The sequence below is a fragment of the Lissotriton helveticus genome, chromosome 12 (genome assembly GCF_964261635.1).
Source record: "Lissotriton helveticus chromosome 12, aLisHel1.1, whole genome shotgun sequence".
Lineage (NCBI taxonomy): Eukaryota > Metazoa > Chordata > Amphibia > Caudata > Salamandridae > Lissotriton > Lissotriton helveticus.
Genome location: NC_136073.1, coordinates 178,847,919 through 178,867,845, shown reverse-complemented (window position 1 = coordinate 178,867,845; position 19,927 = coordinate 178,847,919). Strand labels below are relative to the sequence as shown.

The following is a 19,927-nucleotide window of genomic DNA, read 5'->3' as shown; positions in this document are numbered from 1 at the left end:
AAAACAAGAGATGTAGCCAAAAGCAAAATGACCCCAGCTGCTACCACTAGAAAAGCTGCAAAGTACATGTGAGGAAAGAAGCTGAAAACCTTTGGATAAAGTGAGTTTGCAGTGTACTTTCTAGGTCTTTTGATATGAGGGTGACCTAGTGCTTAAGGCTACTCCACCATCCACAGTTAATAGTAAACTTCAAATGGAAAGTAGCTGTTAATCCCCTCCCTCAAGGCCAGTCTTTGTCCTTCTGAGCTGAATCTCACTTCATTACTTGTTGTGGGGCCCTTGCTGGGCCTCCAAGCTGCCTATTTGCAGCTTTTCCAGTGCCGATTGCCTATACCAACCAAACAACCCTCGTGGTCATTTCTGGCTGCATGGCCGCTCTACCCAGCATCTTATTCTATTGGGTCATCCAGTGAGACTGGCCCAAATTGTAACTGAACTGCGCATCCTCCCACAGCAACCTCAGCTGGTCAAAATGTCACCTCAGATCGCACAGGCTGCTTATCTCAGCTGTTGGATAAACCCCCTTTTGCATGAAACATGTTAGGCAGTTACAAAAGTTCAGTGCCTACTAGCAGTTCCACCATGTTTTGTGTATGGCTGCGGCGCTTTTATTAATCAACTTGAAGATTTTCGCTTAAAGTGAGAATACAATTTTTTTCACACTTATATGGGGGGGTGCATCTGGTGACCCTGTTTCACTGCATATTATTTTGGGATGGGCCTGTTTTGGTTTTAAGATTTTCCCTACCCCACTCTCCTCATGCCTTGCCGATTACCAAGGCCACTGGAATTATGCTGAAGGAGAGGGTCAAATATGCAGCAGAGTTCAGTAAATTATGCAGCAAGAAAATGCAAATCATGTGGCATAATGCAGCACATTTTTAAATAGTATTATTTCATTATTTTGTACTTTTTCTTTTTTTGAAACTGTCCGGGCATTAGGTGCTCTTCATTAGTACCAGCAAAATACCCAAATATAGCAATAAGCAACATAAAGATGACCAGTCAACTTTTGCCAAAGGCCTTCCCCTGTGCAGCAACAGTTCTGCTGCTGTTTTAGTAACTTTTATTAGATTTAAATGTTTACCCCTCTGTCCGCATAGCCTCTCACTCTCTCTCTCTCTCTGACTGACTCTCTCAAGCTCTCTCTCACTAACTGGCACTCTCTCACTGACTGACTGACTCTCTCACTGTCTAAATCGGACTCTCTCTCATGGACTCTCTCTCTCCTGACTAACTCTCTGACTCTCTCTCTCTCATGGACTCCCTCTCTCACTGACCCTCTGACTCTCTTGCTCACTGACTAACTCTCTCACTGACTGACTCTCCCACTCTCTCACTAACTAACTCTCTCAATGACTGACTAACTAACCTACTCTCTCACTAAATGACTGACTGACTGACTCGCTCACTGACTGTTATACAGGTACTATTTCTCAACCTTCACCCTCCTGTTATTTATGCCCCCATAACAATAAAACAATAACAAGCAACCACTGGGACAGGCAGATAGAAGTTGCCAGCATTAAAAGGATAAAAGAAAATGAAGACATTATTTATTGTTAAAAAAAATTTAATATGGTCGTTCAGTTGTACATAATGCTTTCTTGGTCATATATAAGGTAACAAAAATACTTCTGACACTTCTTTATTATAACTTTTAAGCATGCTGCAGACTTCTGTACAGCACAGCTTAAAGACATAGGCAAAGTCAATATCTCGGACTAAACACTTATAAGGTCCCAAAGGCGAGACCCATTGGCTATGACAATGCTTGTTTAATTCATCCTTTAATTATTCTTTTTTGAAAGCCGTCCTATGCACTTCCCTTCATATTTCAGCGCAGAATTTCTTTTGGAGCTATCAAGAGTAAATTATAGTATTTTATGGACACTCAACTCGATATCAATAATCTCCAGCTCAGACAACAAATGGAATGCGGCAAAAATGCAATCATAAAGTCAATTATGATTTTCCCTTGAAACAACTGAGTAGGATGAGCAGGGATATCTTTATCCAATCTTGAATTCACAATAATAGTTCATTGTCCCTGCAAAGTTCTACAACAAGATTCCCTCTTTTATTTGTATTTACACTGCAGGATCTCCCTTTGCCTGCATACAGTCATGTGGCATGACTAGAGACCTGAGGGCTGCAGTCTCCAAAAATAATTAATCTCATAATATTTTCAGTTTTAGCTCCTTGTTGAATAAAATGAGACACAGACTTAATAAGAGAATCTTTCTATGATACAGGGGAAATATATAAGTTAGGAAGGAGGAAAATATCCACCCCCACCTCAACTCACTTTTCCAATTGAACACTAATTATTGTATTTAGTATAAAGTAGGATATACATTTTTATAAGACCAAAACTAATCAGTGGAAATCAATAAATCGATCTCTCCGCTTGTATGACCTTTCCTGGATTTTTGTTTTGCTAAGCAAAATCACATTCTAAAATCCCTGTGCATCAAGCCTCCTGAATGCAGATAATATCCACATTCAGGGATTAAAAAGAACACAACTTTTGCAGCTCAGAGATACAACCAGATACATTCCAGGAGAAGATTTTAAGACTTATTAAATAGACTGCGCTATTATATGTTGACTTGGATATATAGAGTTAAGCGCCCAAGCCAACCAGTTCCATTTGTTTACTTCGGCAACTTCACTGTCTCATGAAGGGTTACTGTTAAGGCCTAGAAATGTGACAAATCTTCCTCCAAAACCTAAAAGAATAACTGTTAATTATGCATGATTTACCAATTCTTCTGGGGGGATACTTCAGTCTGCGAGCCATGGACTTTCAACTTTACCCATAAGTGCATCAGAGCTTAAAAAATTCTGTACTGCTAATTATGCTTACCCCACATCCGGTGTTGCATTATGGGGGTTTAAATCCCCTTACAATATATATGGATTATCACATGGGTAGGCTGAAGTATCAGTTGAAATTTCTATAGTATGATCTTGAGAACTAAGTTCAGGGGAAAATCATAATTTCCTTGCTACCTTTTTCCAGCCTTCTGTATTGTTATCCCTTGTCTCCGTTTTCCCACATTTTAGGAGTGAATAATAGATTAAGGGGTTTGGATTGCTCATGCTTTTTCTTTTTGTTAAGAATTGGAAAGGGTGTACAGGCGAGGTACATCAGTTGGGCGCATGCTTTTCTCATTACACAGAGATGATGATTCGGGAACTGTAAATAGTTAGTGCCATATGTATCATCCTCACCATTTGCGATTTCTAAATAGCGAATTTTAAGGAATCGCTATTTAGAAATCGCAAAACGGTATGTATGTAGGAAATCGCTTATTTTTACCGATTCCTACACATTCCTAAATTGCGATTAGCAAATTGCTGATCGCAATTTTCCTATTCATTTCTATGGGCCAGGAGGCCCATAGGAATGAAGAAGGGGAGATTTGCGATTAGCAATTTGCTAATCGCAAATTGCGAATATTTTCAAGGGTGCAGGGGTGTCACAAGAACACCCTGCTGCACCCCTGAAAATGACATGTGTGGGCATACGGCGCACATACATGCCCTAAGGGCATGTATGAGCGTCATATGCCACCTTTGAATTTTAAATAAATTGATTTTTCAAAAGAATTCGCAACTTACCACCAACTAGAAGTTGGTGGTAATTTGCTAATCCTTATGGCCATTTTTGCATACATTTTTATTTGATACATTGCATTTAAGGAATCGCTAAATTTGCAATTCCTTAAGTGCAATTGCAAAATAAGGAATAGCAAATTTTGCGATTCCTTATTTTGTAGCAAAAGTGTTACATACATACCATTTGTCAAATTAGAATTCGCAAAGGCTGAAATTCGGCGATTTTCGGCCTTTGCGAATGCTAATTAGCTTGATACATATGGCCCTAAGTCTAGAAGTATGTATTCTGCCATAGACACTCATTCATCTTGCTGAGGTTCAATATCACAAACACCAGTACATGTCCTACCTTTCACATTTGCTGCACCCTGCACATGTGGGTACCCTAGGCCTAATTTAGGGGTGCCTTACGTGTAAGGAAAGTGAAAATTTGAGGCTGACAAGTGAGTGCACTTGCCAGAACAATATGGCAGTTTACAACTGCGCGCTCAGACAGTACAGTGGTAGGTCTACTCTAAGACACATTTACAGAACTACTCATGTGGGTGGGACATCCAGTGCTGCAAGCCCACTAGTAGCATTCGATTTACATGCCCTGGCACACACTGTGCACTTTACTAGGGACTTACCAGTAAATCAAATATGCCAATCATGGATAATCAATCATTGCCACAATTTATACGGAGAGCATATGCTCTTTAGCACTGATCAGCAGTGGTAAAGGGCCCAGAATCCTATAGTAAACAAAAGCAGGATCAGAAAAATAGGAGGTGAAAGGCAAAATGTTTGGGGATAAACCTGTCAAAAGGGCCAGGTCTAACAGTGATGTTGACATTCCATTACGTAATAATATATGGCTCAGTCTGTCACTCATTGTTATTGGTAGGTAAGGGACCAGCCACCTTGTATTTTAACTCAGCAGAACAAATGACAGTCTTCGATGAGAAAGTGAGTGAGGCAATGTACCTTCTGGGTCACGCAAGCCTATTATGATTCTGTTACTAGCACATCTTCCTCCACTGTTGCTTTCAGATTACTGTAAGATAAATTAAGGTGCCCCATATATGAATATTTGGTGAAAATCATGGCCTCTAAATTAGTCCCAGTCCAATTTATGGTTAGTCATTTTCCGAGGGAAGTACACCAATTTACTGGACCTATTGCAAATCAAGGCTTTTACATCTGTTTTTATGGTTCCTAAGAACATTGGCCATGCAGAAATTCGATTAGAGTTTCGTCTTCAAGGACAAGCTCTACTGCGACATGGCACCTTTTTAAAATGTTTACACTCCTTATATTTATCTGAACATAGCAAATATGTTCTGGCAAGAAATCAACATCTCTATGCATGTTGGTGCATGGAGAGCCTCCTTATCAGGGTGCTACCACACCTTTGATTTACAGATATCTAGGCCTCCAGAAATGAATAAAGACTGCTGTAAGCGCTTTTTGAATCGAGAAAAAAAACAACTCTTGTTTAAAGTTGATAAAGATGCATTAGCAGCCAAGAAGCATGCTTGAACAGCCAAAAACTCCTATGAGAAATTGGAAATCCAATCTTATATGTCTGTGCACTTTCCATCATATATGAGGGATACATTTCGCAAGTTAAGTTTTGGCAGGTACCCGATCCAAGATGGCACCCCAAAATGTCTGCAACAATGGACAACTAGCTGCTGAAGCCTATGTGGGTACACACAAGAAACTCTATAGCATTCACTTTATGACTGCCCGATGTGCTATATGAGCGCTGAATTGTTTTGGATGTATGACGTTACAACGCATACTTTTACCACGCATACCATTACAACGCGGTTTTTACCACGCATACCATTACAACGCATAGCGCTTTGGGGTGCTGGATAGTGAATAGTTTAATTTACTATTCCAACTCCAGTCCCCGTGGACACTAGGGAAGGTTATTGGATAGTAAATTAACCTATTCCCTATCCTAGAGCGCCCCCCAGCGCAATGCGTTGTAATGGTATGCGTGGTAAAAACCGCGTTGTAATGGTAGTGCGTGGTAAAAAATGCGTGGTAAAGGTTGTATACCAATTGTTTTCAATCTATTCTTTTTAAAAGCAGAAGTGAGAACATGTCGCCAAGAACTTATACTGTTTATCAGGCACGTCAAACCCCTCCATATGCTGGTTTGTTAAGTTTCTGACTAAGGCGGAACGAATGTTCACATCTTTATCCTAAATGTCTAGTATCTTTATGTGGGTCTTTTTATTTGTCTTATTCACAATGTAATTACCCCTATGGATAAACGTTGATAGTTAATGAAGCTAAAAGATGACAATTTAATGTTAAACACGTAAGGCTACTTACATTGATACCTGAAAATGATTATGTTTACCCATGCCCATTTTAGAGTTATCTAATGTTAAGTATTTCGCGCAAGAAAACATTGTCCACACCTTCTTTTAGGAGCAAGAAAGGCCACTTTTATTTTAGGACAGGTGCATCATCAATATCATAAACATATTCATTATTTATTTATTATTTACATAATTCAACTCTACAGTGAGCCTACGAAACCTAAATCCCAAAACCCCGAAGAAACTCCTGCCTACTAACCCTAGCCTACCCAACGCTACCCTTCAGGATGGCCAACCCGCTCCAGGCTGCCCACCCCCACTAACAAAAACCCGCCTACAAAAGAACAAAGGCACCCATCCTAACAGTGGCAAACCTACCTAAACTAAACAGTGCCTAGAGCACCGCAAAATAACAAACCCAGAAATAAATAAAGAAAAAGAAAAAAGAGGGAGGGTGGGTGGGGCAAAACAACCTCCCTTCACGCCTCCCTGCTACGCAGTTACTAATCCCCGCCTGACTTCCCCTTTTCAACCCTCTGCCAATCAGCCCCCACCTGTTGATGTTCCTCGCGCGAACCTGCCCAGGGAGAGACCGGCTCGCGCCTGGCTCTCCCTGGGTCCCCCCTCGCGCAAGAAAACATTGTCCACACCTTCTTTTAGGAGCAAGAAAGGCCACTTTTATTTTAGGACAGGTGCATCATCAATATCATAAACATATTCATTATTTATTTATTATTTACATAATTCAACTCTACAGTGAGCCTACGAAACCTAAATCCCAAAACCCCGAAGAAACTCCTGCCTACTAACCCTAGCCTACCCAACGCTACCCTTCAGGATGGCCAACCCGCTCCAGGCTGCCCACCCCCACTAACAAAAACCCGCCACCCAGGAAAACCTTTAGCGTTTTCCTGCCCCACCTAAAGGAAAGGAAGGAGCACACCACAACTGTACTTGAAGAACCTTGCTAATCAAGTCCCTGAGTTCAAGGAGGTAAAAAGAGAGGCCCAAAGCTGAGAGATGCACACCGTCCTCACAAAATAAATGATGTTCAGATACTTGTAAATGATAATGGTTCAAACTGTATATCCCCCAATGTTGACAAAAAAGGCGCATTGTCCTGTTCACCTTCCGTCTAGCCTTTTCCAGGGCAGAATGGGTCCGTGCCCCACGCCAGTGCAAACGGGGCACAAACTCAGTCCATATGAGCATGGTGCTCTCCCATGTGGTTCGGATGATTTCCAGGTCCTGCTTCATTAATTTTAACAAGGTCAGCCCAGAGAGAGAAACCAAGTCATTCTCTCCCAAATGTAGCACCAGGAGATCCGGAGGGCCCCCCAAACACTGCGAAACCAAAGCAGCCAAGGCGGGAAAAAGCCCACCCCAGCGCATTCCCCCTGTTCCATGCCATGAGACTTCATGTGTCATACTGTTCAGACCAAGTGATCTCCCACAAAGCTGGCTGGCAGCGGCTAAAGCTGCTCGTTTAATAAAAGAGTGCCCCAGTATCCACACCCTTCTTTTGCATCCGGCGACTGATAGCCAGGGACCTAGGAGAGAAAGAAATGTTAGACCAGCCAAAAATGCACTATTTCCTCACATACTTTTCACAACACTTGGAACGCCAACGACCAATGCGTCGGATCTGGGACCAGTCCCACCCCAGGCGGGCGGCCTCCGTCGCCGCACCAATTCTGAAGGAATGGGTACCAAACTGAACAGGGTCCTTCCCCAAACGCAACAAGACCTTGCGTAATACAGCCAACAATTGAGATGCAACTATGGGACTACCATCCGCATGACAAAATATGGACCCCTGGAGAAAATGCGGAGAGGACATAAACACTTCCCATTCCCCAACCGGGCAACATGCAGAGACCCCACTCCTACCAAGGAACACCCACTTACCCCTCCCCATCTGGTCGGTTTTGGATGCCCGCAGCCAAAGTCGCACTCTGTCACTTTCCAACACCACCTCACCGCTGGTCATACCTACCCTGCCCCGCAACCCCAGCAACTCTGATGCCCGAAATGCCCCAAAGAACAACCACACAAAACACAAACGAAATTTGGCACACTCAAAAGCATCATGACAACACACCTCCAGTTCCGGCAACATCAACTGGAGCAATTCAAACGTCACAGGCTGCCGGAGCTGCTGACCCCCAGCCCGGAGCCTGGCCAAACCTTTCAACAATTTACGAACCAACACCCCCCCAACCGGATCCCTCCCCCACCAAAGCTGTCCATAAAAAGAAACCCCAGCCAATTTACCCGAAATGGTAGTGGGCGACAGGCCCTTGTCCGCCAGATGTAAAACAAACTGCAAGATGCATTGTTCCTCAGACCAACCAGCCCTGAACGGCCCCATCGAAACCTTGCAAAACTGCAGAAACTCAGACCAGGCTTTCACATAACCCCGCCTGGTGGATTCAGCCACAGAATTTTCCACCAAGTGGTGAACCCTCAATCCCCCAGGTCCCATACGTACTGTGGGATCGCTGTTGGTGCCAGGTCCGCCCCAGGAGCTAACTTGCGGAACTCGGACCACTGAAAGCGAGACAAAGAGTCAGCGATGCAATTAGAAGTACCAGGAACATGCCGCGCTTTAAAGACAATATTCAGTTGCAGACACCGCAGCATGAATGCGCGCAGGAGCCGCAAAACCCGCAAATCGCGAGCCTTTTGGTGATTGACAAGGTGTACTACAGCCAAATTGTCCACGTGAAACAAGACGGAACGATTCTGAAACTCATCCCCCCATAGGTGCAAAGCAACCAGCAGCGGGAAGAGCTCCAGAAACGCAATGCTGCGACCCTGATCCTTCCAGTGCGCCGGCCAGCCGGCCGCGCACCATCGACCTTCCCAAAATATTCCAAATCCGTGAGCCCCTGACGCATCAGTGAACAACTGTACTTGCCACACCATGTCCTCATCCGCAAAAAACAAGGACACGCCATTAAAGTCTTGCAGAAAACGAAGCCAGACAGTCAAATCGGCACGCACAGCGGTGGTAATGCGCACCCTATGATGGGGAAGGCTTGCTCCGGACATGGACAGACCCAGACGTCTGCAGAACGTCCTGCCCGCCCGAACAACCCGGCAAGCAAAATTGAGATAACCCAACAACTTCTGAACGGTTTTCAAAACCACTTTCCGCTCCCCCAACACCAGATGTATGAAAGCAGACATTTCCTTCACTTTAGCCACAGGCAGTCTCGCCACCATAGACAGAGTATCAATTTCGATCCCCAAAAAAGTCAGGGACGTACAGGGACCCTCTGTCTTGTCCGGCGCCAAGGGGACACCCAATTCCTCCGCTAGAGCCTGAAAGATGTTCAAAGCCGACTGACACTGCCCAGAGCAACCCTCCCCAATGAAAAGAAAATCATCAAGGTAATGACAGACCAACGCGTGGCCACTAACAAAAGTGAATCGCCACTGTAGGAAGGTACTGAAAGTTTCAAACAGGGAGCATGACACTGAACAGCCCATGGGCAACACCCGATCCACGTAGAAACTACCATCAAAATGCATTCCTAACAGACTGAAATCCCAAGGATGAATGGGCAATAGCCGGAAAGCCGTCTGAATGTCGCTCTTCGCCAGCAAAGCCCCAACACCAGCCGTGCGCACGAGCCGCAAGGCATCGTCCACCGAAGCATAATTGACAGTTGAGTCAGCTGGATCAATAAAGTCATTGATTGATGAACCCTCGGGCCAGGACAGGTGATGGATAAGACGAAACTCCCCTTCCGCCTTCTTGGGCACCACACCCAGGGGTGATACAATCAAGTCAGGCAGGGGACAATTCACAAAAGGACCAGCAATCCTACCAGCCGCAAGCTCTGCATCCAGTTTCTTCCGCACCACATGTGGACTCTCCTTCGCAGACTTCAAATTGTCCGACCACCTGCCCACCCTGGGTCCCTGATATCCAATCCGAAACCCAATTTTGAAACCCCAAGACAAAATCTTAGCGGCCTCAAAATCCGGATAATCCACCAGCCAGAGATCGAGAACCTCCTGCCTAATAGGAGTAGGGGCCCTTGTAAACAGACTGATGTTGCTGCCCCCTGCCCCCAGAACCCCGTCCCTGATCACCCCATCTCTGGCCGGGAAAACACTGGGTGAGGGCATGCTTCCCTCCACACTGCGAACACTCATGTTTATACCTGCAAGCGGGTCTGTTACAGGAACCCCTGTTGAAATGCCAGCAAGTGCCGGAAGCGGCTGATTGACCTCTGCCCCAAACCCCCGCCCCAGACTGAGCGGGGCGAGCTGAAAAGGGCCGATAAAACACAGGCTGCCCGCTAGCTGTGTGGGTCGTAGCAGGAGGGTTTGCCGATGCCATCCATTGCAACCATAACTCAGAGTCAACCGTACCCCACGAACGCTCGGGGAAAGCGGCCATGCGCGCCCTAAATTCGTCATCGTAGGACAACCAAGCAAAGCCGCCAAAAGAACTGTGAGCCTTGCGGATGACATCTGCATACTTAAACATGTCTATTGCTTTCTCAGGATGACGTTGACAATAAACGCTGGCATAAATTAGAAAGGCCGAAGTCCAGTTCTCTATGGACCTCGGAACACGAGGCCTCCGAGCCAATTCTAATTCCTCCTCCTTCGACCCCTCTTTTGCCTGGACATCCCTATGGAGAAGTCGAAAAACATCCACAAATGCCCCAGACCATATCAGATTCTTTGTTTTTTCGGACAAATGGGACCCCAAGGGCATCCCCACCCCAGAATAAGGCAACTTTTTCGGTAGGATACTATCCTCCGCTACCCGAGTGGCAGCCACCCCGCCATCCCCCGATATAGAAACTTCTTTTGCAACTTGCACAGTAGAAACATTCGAAATTACGGGCCGCTCAAGCCTCGGTGCCAGAGCGACTCGCTCAACCACAACCCCATCACCCGTACCACAAGATCTTGTACTCTTAACAGGGAGACTCTCCCTAGGTTGCACATTTGAAATTACGGGCCGCTCAAGCCTCGGTGCCAGAGCGACTCGCTCAACCACAACCCCATCACCCGTACCAACAGATCTTGTACTCTTAACCGGGAGACTCTCCCTAGGTTGCCAAACTGACCACCACCCATTCTTACCTCTCGGTAACTGCTCCGACTGCTGGGCGACGGCCCCACGATCCCGCTGAGAAGGTCCAGACCACACTGCCCCTCGTACACCCGCAAGGTCCGCTCGAGACTCCTGCAAAACACGAGAAACAGCGGGTTGCCCTAACCCACCCCCCTGGGCCCGTGCTGCCAAAAGCCCAACATCTGTCTCTCTCAATTCCCCTTCTTCCAATTCATCATCACGAAAACTCCCACAGAAAGCTTCACCAGAAAATGCAACCTGATCACTCCCACTGGGCATAGCCCCATCACCAATACCCCCATCATAAAATTGCCAGTCGATGTTTTGAAAGCTATGTGCACTGAAAGCTGTAGAAGAGCCGTCCGCTCCAGACAGCCCCCCTGTAAGCCCACCACTGGAAACAGCCGTATGGACAGTTCCCGGGCCCGTAGAAACAGCCAACAGCCGCCCAGCCGAAGGCGCAGAGTGAAAACTGCGGCCGCTCGAGCCAGACGAGGAAACAGCCCCTAAAACATCCCCCCCAACCTGAGAACCGCACTCGCCCCCCGACGCCAGCCCAAATCCACCCACCAACCCAGCCTCAGGACCACCCCGAAACCCACCCGGACAGCCCCTGGGGACCGGGAACAGAGACTGACCAGTGGCCGGGGGCGCCCCTTTGCGCAGCATGCCCTTACCCCCCAAGGTCATGGACTTGGGGGGGGGGGGGGCCGGGGGCCAGGAGCACCAGTTACAACAGCCTCGGGGGCCGTGGTATGCGGCGTGGCATGTGTAGCACCCACCTGGACCACAGCAGGAGCCGGGGGCGGGGCCTCAGGGGGGGGGCGCAAAGGCAGCGCAACCCGGGAATGCCCAGCATCAAAGAGAACCGGGTGGGAGGGGCCAACAACGTGGGGGGGGGGAGAGACAGGCCCCGGCCCGGCCGGGGAGAGCAGATAGCACTGCCCATTGATCCATAAGCAGGGAGGGCCCCCATCCGGCAAAGGCGGCACAGAGGACAGAGGGGCAAGAGACACCACAGCAGTGGGGGGGGCGTGCGCGCGCCCATGCGGCTCCGCGCTGCGCCCTCGCTTGGGCCTGGGCCCCGCCCGCTGCTTCCCAGACGACCCAGCAGCGAGACCGCCTGGACGCGGTGTCAAGCGGCCCGCAGAACGCCCCCGCCTCCCCCCGGGCGCCCCACGTGGACCAGCAGGGAAAAAAGGGGGTTCACATACCTGCTGGAGGGCGCCCGGGTCACACGGCGGGGGTCCTGCCTCCTCGGCATGCAGAACAAGCCCAGGCCCATCAAACGGCATGGCCGCCTCGCCGTCATCGTCGTCCTCGGGGCCCGGCGACAGGCACGCCTCCACCGCCCTGGCGACGCCCTCCGCAGCTTTGCGAGGGGGGCGGGACAAGCCGACCCACGCCTCCTCCGGGACGCCGGGCATCAACAAATCCTCCCGCCCTGCTGCACAGAGGAGTTGAACCGCCCGCCGGACCTCCGCCGCTTCTTCCATGACCCCAGGTACCGAGCGCAAAACAACCTCCCTTCACGCCTCCCTGCTACGCAGTTACTAATCCCCGCCTGACTTCCCCTTTTCAACCCTCTGCCAATCAGCCCCCACCTGTTGATGTTCCTCGCGCGAACCTGCCCAGGGAGAGACCGGCTCGCGCCTGGCTCTCCCTGGGTCCCCCCTTGGCATTGTTCTAAATGTATTGGCTAGAAGTTAAGCACTTTAGCACTACCTAGCACATGATCAACCTTGAACTACCATATATGTATAGTGGTGTAAATGTTCATTTTATCAATTTGTCTTTCTTAATTGTAATGATCAGACAAGAATGTTAGCATTGTGTGGTACGAATTGGTTAGAAGTTAGGCACGTTAGCATCACCTTGCACACAATCTTTATTATGATTTCCACAAGACTATTTTGCTAAATATGTACAGTAGTTTGAATGCTTTAAAAAAATGTGTTTTAATTGTAATGAATTTAATTAATCAGTCAATAAACTTCAGCTGTATTACTAGCACATACTCGAGTGAACAAAGTGAAGCATGAATAATGGGTTTCTGGGCGACACATTTCCTCAATTTACTTTTGAAGTTCCATTGTACAAGCTCTCCAGTTTCTCAGAAGTAGTTTCATCATTTCAAATATCAAGACATCTTGTGCTATTTTTTTTCAGAGGCCTGGTTCCATCCCTTGAATTTTCAATATCAAAGAGACATATGAAGCCTCTTGTTTATAGTGTGTGTACTCCTAACCAGAAATCCTGGACAATCTGCTCAGAATCCAGTTTCAATAATACTACTCATGTAGCTGGTGTCAGTATCAACAGGATCCACTTTCAGCCATTCAACCTCTTTGCCAGGACAGGTCAAGACTGCAAACTGCCTTCCTCAAAAGTTGCAATAAGTGAACTGCTGATAAAATGATGCTTTCACATTAATGGGGCAATTCCTCAGTTTCTCCCACTTATTCTATTTGCACTGACCTCCAGCAAACTCAAGAGTCCCACTAGGAATATACTCAGAAATGAGAATGGATCCGTTTTTGTGTGTGGGTGTTTGATCCAAGTACATGAACATTGTACACATAGAGGCGGAAAGCAATACTGCAGTGGTCCTTAAGGCATAGTCACACAGTCACTCTGATGAAAGACATGTCTCTAAAACTCCACCCTCAAAGTCCCCCCCAATTTGTGTCCTTCCTTCTTTCAAAACATTGGTGTCCCTGAATTGAATGGGTAGGTGTCCCTGGACATTGGACAGGGAGCTATGCAGGCTGTACCTGCCACTGTATTGCTAAACCTCTCACATGTGGTAGTGACATAATTTTATATTAAGTATATTTAAAGTTTTGCTTTCCTTTTAGGTAAGACCTTTGATTTGCTCATTGACTTTTTTGCTATCAAAATGTACATCATTCTGCCCTTTCTATTGTAGGGGGAGATTGGAATGATGTCATGGACCTGGGCAGGGATAGGTGGCGTGGGGGGGGGGGTGGATGGGGGAGTGGGGGGGGGGCTTTCACCACCAAACTTCATGCTCTGGTGACAGGCCTGGACTGGATTGATACGTGGAGGTATCGACATGGTTCACATAGGGAATACAAATACTTCTCCGCAGTCCATGAATCGTTTTCTCGATTGGATTATATCTTTGTTCCGAGAGGGCTGGCCCATAGAATCCACTCGGTGGCTATTTTACCGAGAGCCCTGTCCGATAACTCACCAGTAGCCCTCACATTCCTCATGGGCCCGGCCAGGCAGCCGTTTCGCTGGCGTATGTCTGCGTGGCACTTGACGCAGGATGATTACAGGGAGCACATAGCCAAAGAATTAGATCACTACTTGTTGTCCAACGTGGGCTCCGTTGCCTCCCCGACCGCTATATGGGAGGCCTTAAAACCTTCTCTGCGGGGGGGTAGACATTTCTTGGTGTGCAGCGGCCCGTATGGAGCGGAGGAAAGACTTAGTGTGGCACGAGGCTGCGCTCGAGGACTTAGAGCGTTGGAGTCGGGGGTGGATGTAGGTCCCATCAGGCGTCAGCTGATACTTGCTCAGCAACAGTACACTGCCGTTCTAATGGATGAAGCGCGACAGGCTTGGCTGGCCACTCGTAGTCGGGTGTACCAGTGGGGGGACAAGTACTGCAAAATGCTACACCGCCTCTGTCAGGGCACTTTACATTCCCAACCGCTGCCCCAACTTATAGGTCCTAGTGGGGAACCTGTACTTGAACCCACGGCTATCGCGGAGAGCTTCGCTGCGTACTACGAGGGACTTTACGCGCCCCGGGAGTGCTTGCCGGCTGATATGGTCCAAAAATTTATTGATGACCTCCCCCCGCGGGCTGTCTCAGATGAGGTGCAGGATTTATTGGACAAGCCGCTGACTGATGATGAAATTGGCACGGCTCTGGGTGAGTTGAACCCCGGCAAGGCGCCGGGTCCCAATGGCTTCCCCGCCGAATTCTTTCGTCGGTTTTATGTGCAGCTGGGTCCGCGACTCCGACCGGTGATGGAGGAGGCGCGTGAGGGAGGGGTGCTCCCACCGGATTGGCGTCATGCCGAGGTCATGGTCTTTTTGAAGCCGGGCAGACCCCCGGAAAGTCACGCGTCCTACCGCCCGATATCGCTGCTGAATACTGAGGCTAAGGTTCTGGCCATGGTCCTGGCCAATAGGCTTAAACCTCACATTGCGGACCTGGTACATCCAGATCAGGCGGGCTTTATGTCTCAAAGGGCCACTCGACACAATATTCGACGCACTCATGTCGCGATTTCCACATGGAAGAGTCTGGGGGAGCAGGCGGCGCTTTTTTTTAGCCGACATGGATCGCGCCTTTGATTCTTTAACCTGGGTGTACTTATTTGCCCTGCTGCGACGCCTCAACCTAGGCCCGCGCTTCTTGGCATATATTCAGCTGTTATACACTGATCTTACGGCCTCCGTGCGTGTCGGGGGTGCAGTCTCTTGCTCCTTTTTAGTTCATAGGGGGACACGGCAGGGCTGCTCCTTATCCCCCTACCTATTCGCGCTTGCCATGGAACCCCTCGCGGCATGGGTGCGCATCGATGCCCAACTTAACGGTTTTCGGTGGTCGGCGGATCTAGTTGATAAAATAGCGCTCTACGCCGATGATGTCTTGTTTTTTCTTATGGATTTGGACCGCTCGGGCCGCGGCTGCTGCGCATTCTGCAGATTTTTGGCGAAACCTCCGGCTTATATAAGAACCCCGCCAAGTCGACGCTGTGGATGTTCGGAGGACAGGGGCAGGTCGGGGCGTGGGCGTCGGACCTCCAGATGGCGTCGGGCGTTATGAAGTATCTGGGGGTGCATTTATCAGAGGATGCTACAGTCTCTCGGGAGAGCAATCTCACCCCGGTTTGGAATCGTACGCGCGAGGATATAAAGGTGTGGTCCCGAATGCCATTGTCTATATATGGCAGATCAGCCATTTTTAAGATGGTTGCGCTTCCCCGCATCGTGTACCAACTACAAAATCACCCCTATCAGATCCCACCCCGCTGGTTCCGACAAGTCAACTCGGCACTGAGTAGCTTCATGTGGGAGGGGGGGATTGCCCGTGTGGCGCTGCGGACGTGTATCCGCTCAACGTATACTGGGGCTTGGCCACATCAGACGTGCTCTCTTATTATCAGGCGGCTCATCTGCTGGTCTTGAATGACTGATGGTACGGTTACCGGGGCGATCCGGCTTATGCTGTAGAGCGATTCCTCATGGGCTCGGCGTTGTACACACGCTGCAGCATTCGGCGGTGCTCCGGCGGTGTCTGCCTTCTGCCACGCAGGTGGATTTTTGCGCCTGGCGACAGGCGCTGCATAGAATGGGGTGGTGGAACGTGCTTACTCAGGAAACCCCTCTTTGGTCCAATTGTCGTCTGCCCCAGATGGCTGCGCTACTGGGTTTCCGGGGCTGGGATGCTATAGGCATCTCCTCGTTGGGAGATGTGATGGCAGGATGTACTCTTAAATCCTTCCAGGACTTGCAGAACGAATTTGGGATGCCCCGATCTCAATTTTTTTAATATCTACAATCTCGGCAAGCCTTGACGCTCTACTTAGCTAACCTAGAGCAGCTTCCTGACTTTAGTCCGCTTGAGGCCAAATTGTTCATGGGGGAACTACCTGATAAGAAAGTCTCACCTATCTATCAGACTCTGGTCTTGGGGATTTGGAGGAAGAGGACTAGAATGAGGCTCTGGCAAGTCCGCGGCTAGCGGCAATTTCCACTCGCTTGTGTTTGATCCAATTTAAATACTTGCATCGCTCGTATTTTACTAGACAGCGCCTGTGGAGGGCGGGTATGGTGGTGTCCCCAGATTGTCTTCGCTGTGGCTCAGAAGTGGGTACACTCCTACATACTGTATGGGGATGCTCCGCACTACAGAGGTTTTGGGATGGGGTCTTTCGATGCTTGTCAGAGGTGCTGGCCTGGGTGCTTTCTCGGGACCCCAGATTGGCCCTGCTGAATGTTATGGAGGGTATTGGGGGCAATAGGTACAAACGTCCTTTGCTGCTCCTGGGCCTCGCCCTAGCTAAGCGGGACATTGCCAGGGCCTGGAAGGCGCCTCATGCCCCATCCCTGGCCGCCTGGAAAAATGGTATGGACTTTTGCATGGGACTTGAGCAACCCATATTTCTGTCCAGGGGGTGCCCAAGCAAACACTTTAAAATTTGGAAGAGATGGGCTGATTACCGAGGGCTGGACTTGGACCCTCCGCCTGATTGGATGGCCCTCCCGTCGCCTTGACATCTGGACATTTGGTAATACTGTGAAGTGTCTTGATTGGACTATGCATGTTTTGTGTATACATGTTTCTCTTTTTATGTTAGCAGCAGCGCAATTGGGGGGGTGGGGCTTGGGGGTGCTCTTAGTTTGTTCTGGAAAAGTCTGCAGCTGATATTCTTATTTCATTGATGTTGGCAGAAGTCTCCGGTGCTCGGGGCTGTGTATTCTATGTGTGATCAGACAAATAAAAATTTGTTTAAAAAAAAAATGTACATCATTCTTACAATTAAAAAGTGTGATTGCGGGGGGGCGTGGCTACGACGCCACGCAAGATGGCCACGTTGTGCTGAACCTCCGCCTCACCGGACCTCTTCTTCATTGTTTTTGGTGTTTCCACGTCGTCTCCGTGAGCCTGCATGCATCGGAAAAGCTCCGGAATGTGAGCTGCCTCTAACGCGCCCACCTAATTGATTTTCTGACAGCGTGTTATTTATTGCCAGCCCTTCTCGACATTGGAGCTTCCTGTGGCGCCATTTCACAGTGTTATCTTCCCTCACAGAACGAGCGCTTCACTTCACTGCGCAGAAAGAGATGTGTATCATCATCTTGTTCCATCCTTTGTTCCTTTTTGTGAGGTCTCGGTGTGGTTCTGTTCCTGTTCCTGGTCTACCCGTCTTGTAACGCATCACCACCTCCCCACTTCCCCTTTGTGTATTTCCCCCCTTCAGGTATGTTTATTACAGTCATCCTTTTGGATTTGTACTGCCTCCTATGCCTTGTCTCTTTTCTTTCTTCTCCTTCCTTTGCTGACCCTCTTTCCTTTCCCCTAACCTTTTCCCTTTCCCCTTCTCTTTTTCCTCCTCCTCCTACTCTTCCTTCTACCCTTTTAACAGTTTACATATTTTTTACCCCCTTAAAATTTGAATTATTGCTTGTACAGTATGTTTTTGCATTTTTCAATTTTGAACAGTTTATTATTCTTTCACCTTCAAAGTTGTTTCATGGAATGTGAAAGGATTCAACCATCCTATTAAGCGGCAGAGAGTACTTTCACACCTCTCTTCTTACAATCCTGATATTGTTCTTATTCAAGAAACCCATCTTTCAGATATTGAATCTTTAAAGCTAAAGAGATTGTGGGTTGGTACTGTTTTATTCTCTCCTGCTTCTCATAAAAAGAACGGTGTGGCTATTTTGATTCACAAACGTCTTAATTGTAAAGTACTTCTTGAAGAAAAGGATGATGAGGGTCGTTGGATTTTAGCTAAATTGCTCATGAATGCTATCCCAATTACTTTGTTCAACGTTTATGGCCCTACATGCTTTGACTCCTCTTTTTGGCCCTCCATTACAGCAAAATGTATTCAATACAAAGATGACTCTTTCCTATTAGGCGGAGACTGTAATCAGATTATCGATCCTTTTTTAGATCGTAAATCCTCTGTTCGTTTCACCCCTCACAAGCCCCATAAACAGTTTCTTGACACTATCACTCAGGTGCATCTTGTGGACTCATGGAGACTCACTCACCCAGATATTATAGACTTTTCTTTTTTCTCTCCTCCTCATGCTTCTTCCTCTCGTTTGGACTATATTTTTCTATCCTCATCTTTATCTCAACACCTTCTATCCTCTTCTATTGAACCTATTGTTATCTCTGATCATGCTCCTATTATCACTGTATTTGATCTTCTTCCTCCTACTCCTAAATCTTCTCGCTGGCGCTTTAATTCTTCTCTTCTTGCTGATCCTCTTTTTTCCTCCTCTTTTCGCTCTTTCACTTGTGGTAAATAAATAAATAATACCCTATTTTTGACTGGATATAACAATAACAGATAGCTCAATAAATAAGAGTCAAGATTCGAGGTAGTAGGAGTTTGCAGGTTTAATACAGCATAAAGGACAGGAACAGGACAACCTGCACGGGCAAGATCTGGGATGAGCGCTCACTCTTTAATAACAGTGCACAAGTATATATACTAAAACAATTGCATTACAGTACATACAATAGGCGGAGCAGTGGGTGGGGTGCGTAACAGTCGCGAAAGATAAGGGTGAAAATGGGTGTAACAAGAGGCGTAAACATAGACATGTGATGTAAACGTAACAGAATATGTCATAAATGGGGCGGAAACATGGAGGGGGCTACCTAAGGAGCCGGGACCTCTAACCTACTGGTGCGCGCAAACTGACAATGACGTGTTACTAGGAGAAGCTGGGGGCTACGACTTCTGTGCTAGAAACAGAGACTGAAGTCTGGAGAGTCAGCGCGACATGTACCTAAACACTATCTAGTATCTGATGTTTAGAGAACATGTTGATAGAATCCAAAAGTTATCGGGGTAAAGGCTAACAGACTCTAAGGCTGGTGCATGCATTATTCTACATGTAGTGCGTGTTTGAGGAATATTAAATAACCATTAATACAGTATTTCTCTTACATGGAGACGTAAAGGCTAGACCATGACGGAAACTATTGATGCGATTCAGTAGTTTAGGAATGCAGAGAAGGAGGGCTGGACTGATAACTAGAATCATAACATACTCTTGGCAGACTGGCAGGCAGAGCCAGGCCGAGCCGGGCACTGTGAGACAGGAAGTAAGTGAAGGGTCAGGAATACAGGTGGGGGCTGTATCG

General features: G+C 47.7%; 1 protein-coding gene across 1 annotated transcript in view; it reads right to left on the bottom strand.

Moving 5' to 3' along the window:
- HSD17B2 (hydroxysteroid 17-beta dehydrogenase 2) overlaps positions 1-19,927 on the bottom strand; it is a 457,046-nt gene that overhangs the window by 86,787 nt on the left and 350,332 nt on the right. The window lies entirely within an intron of this gene.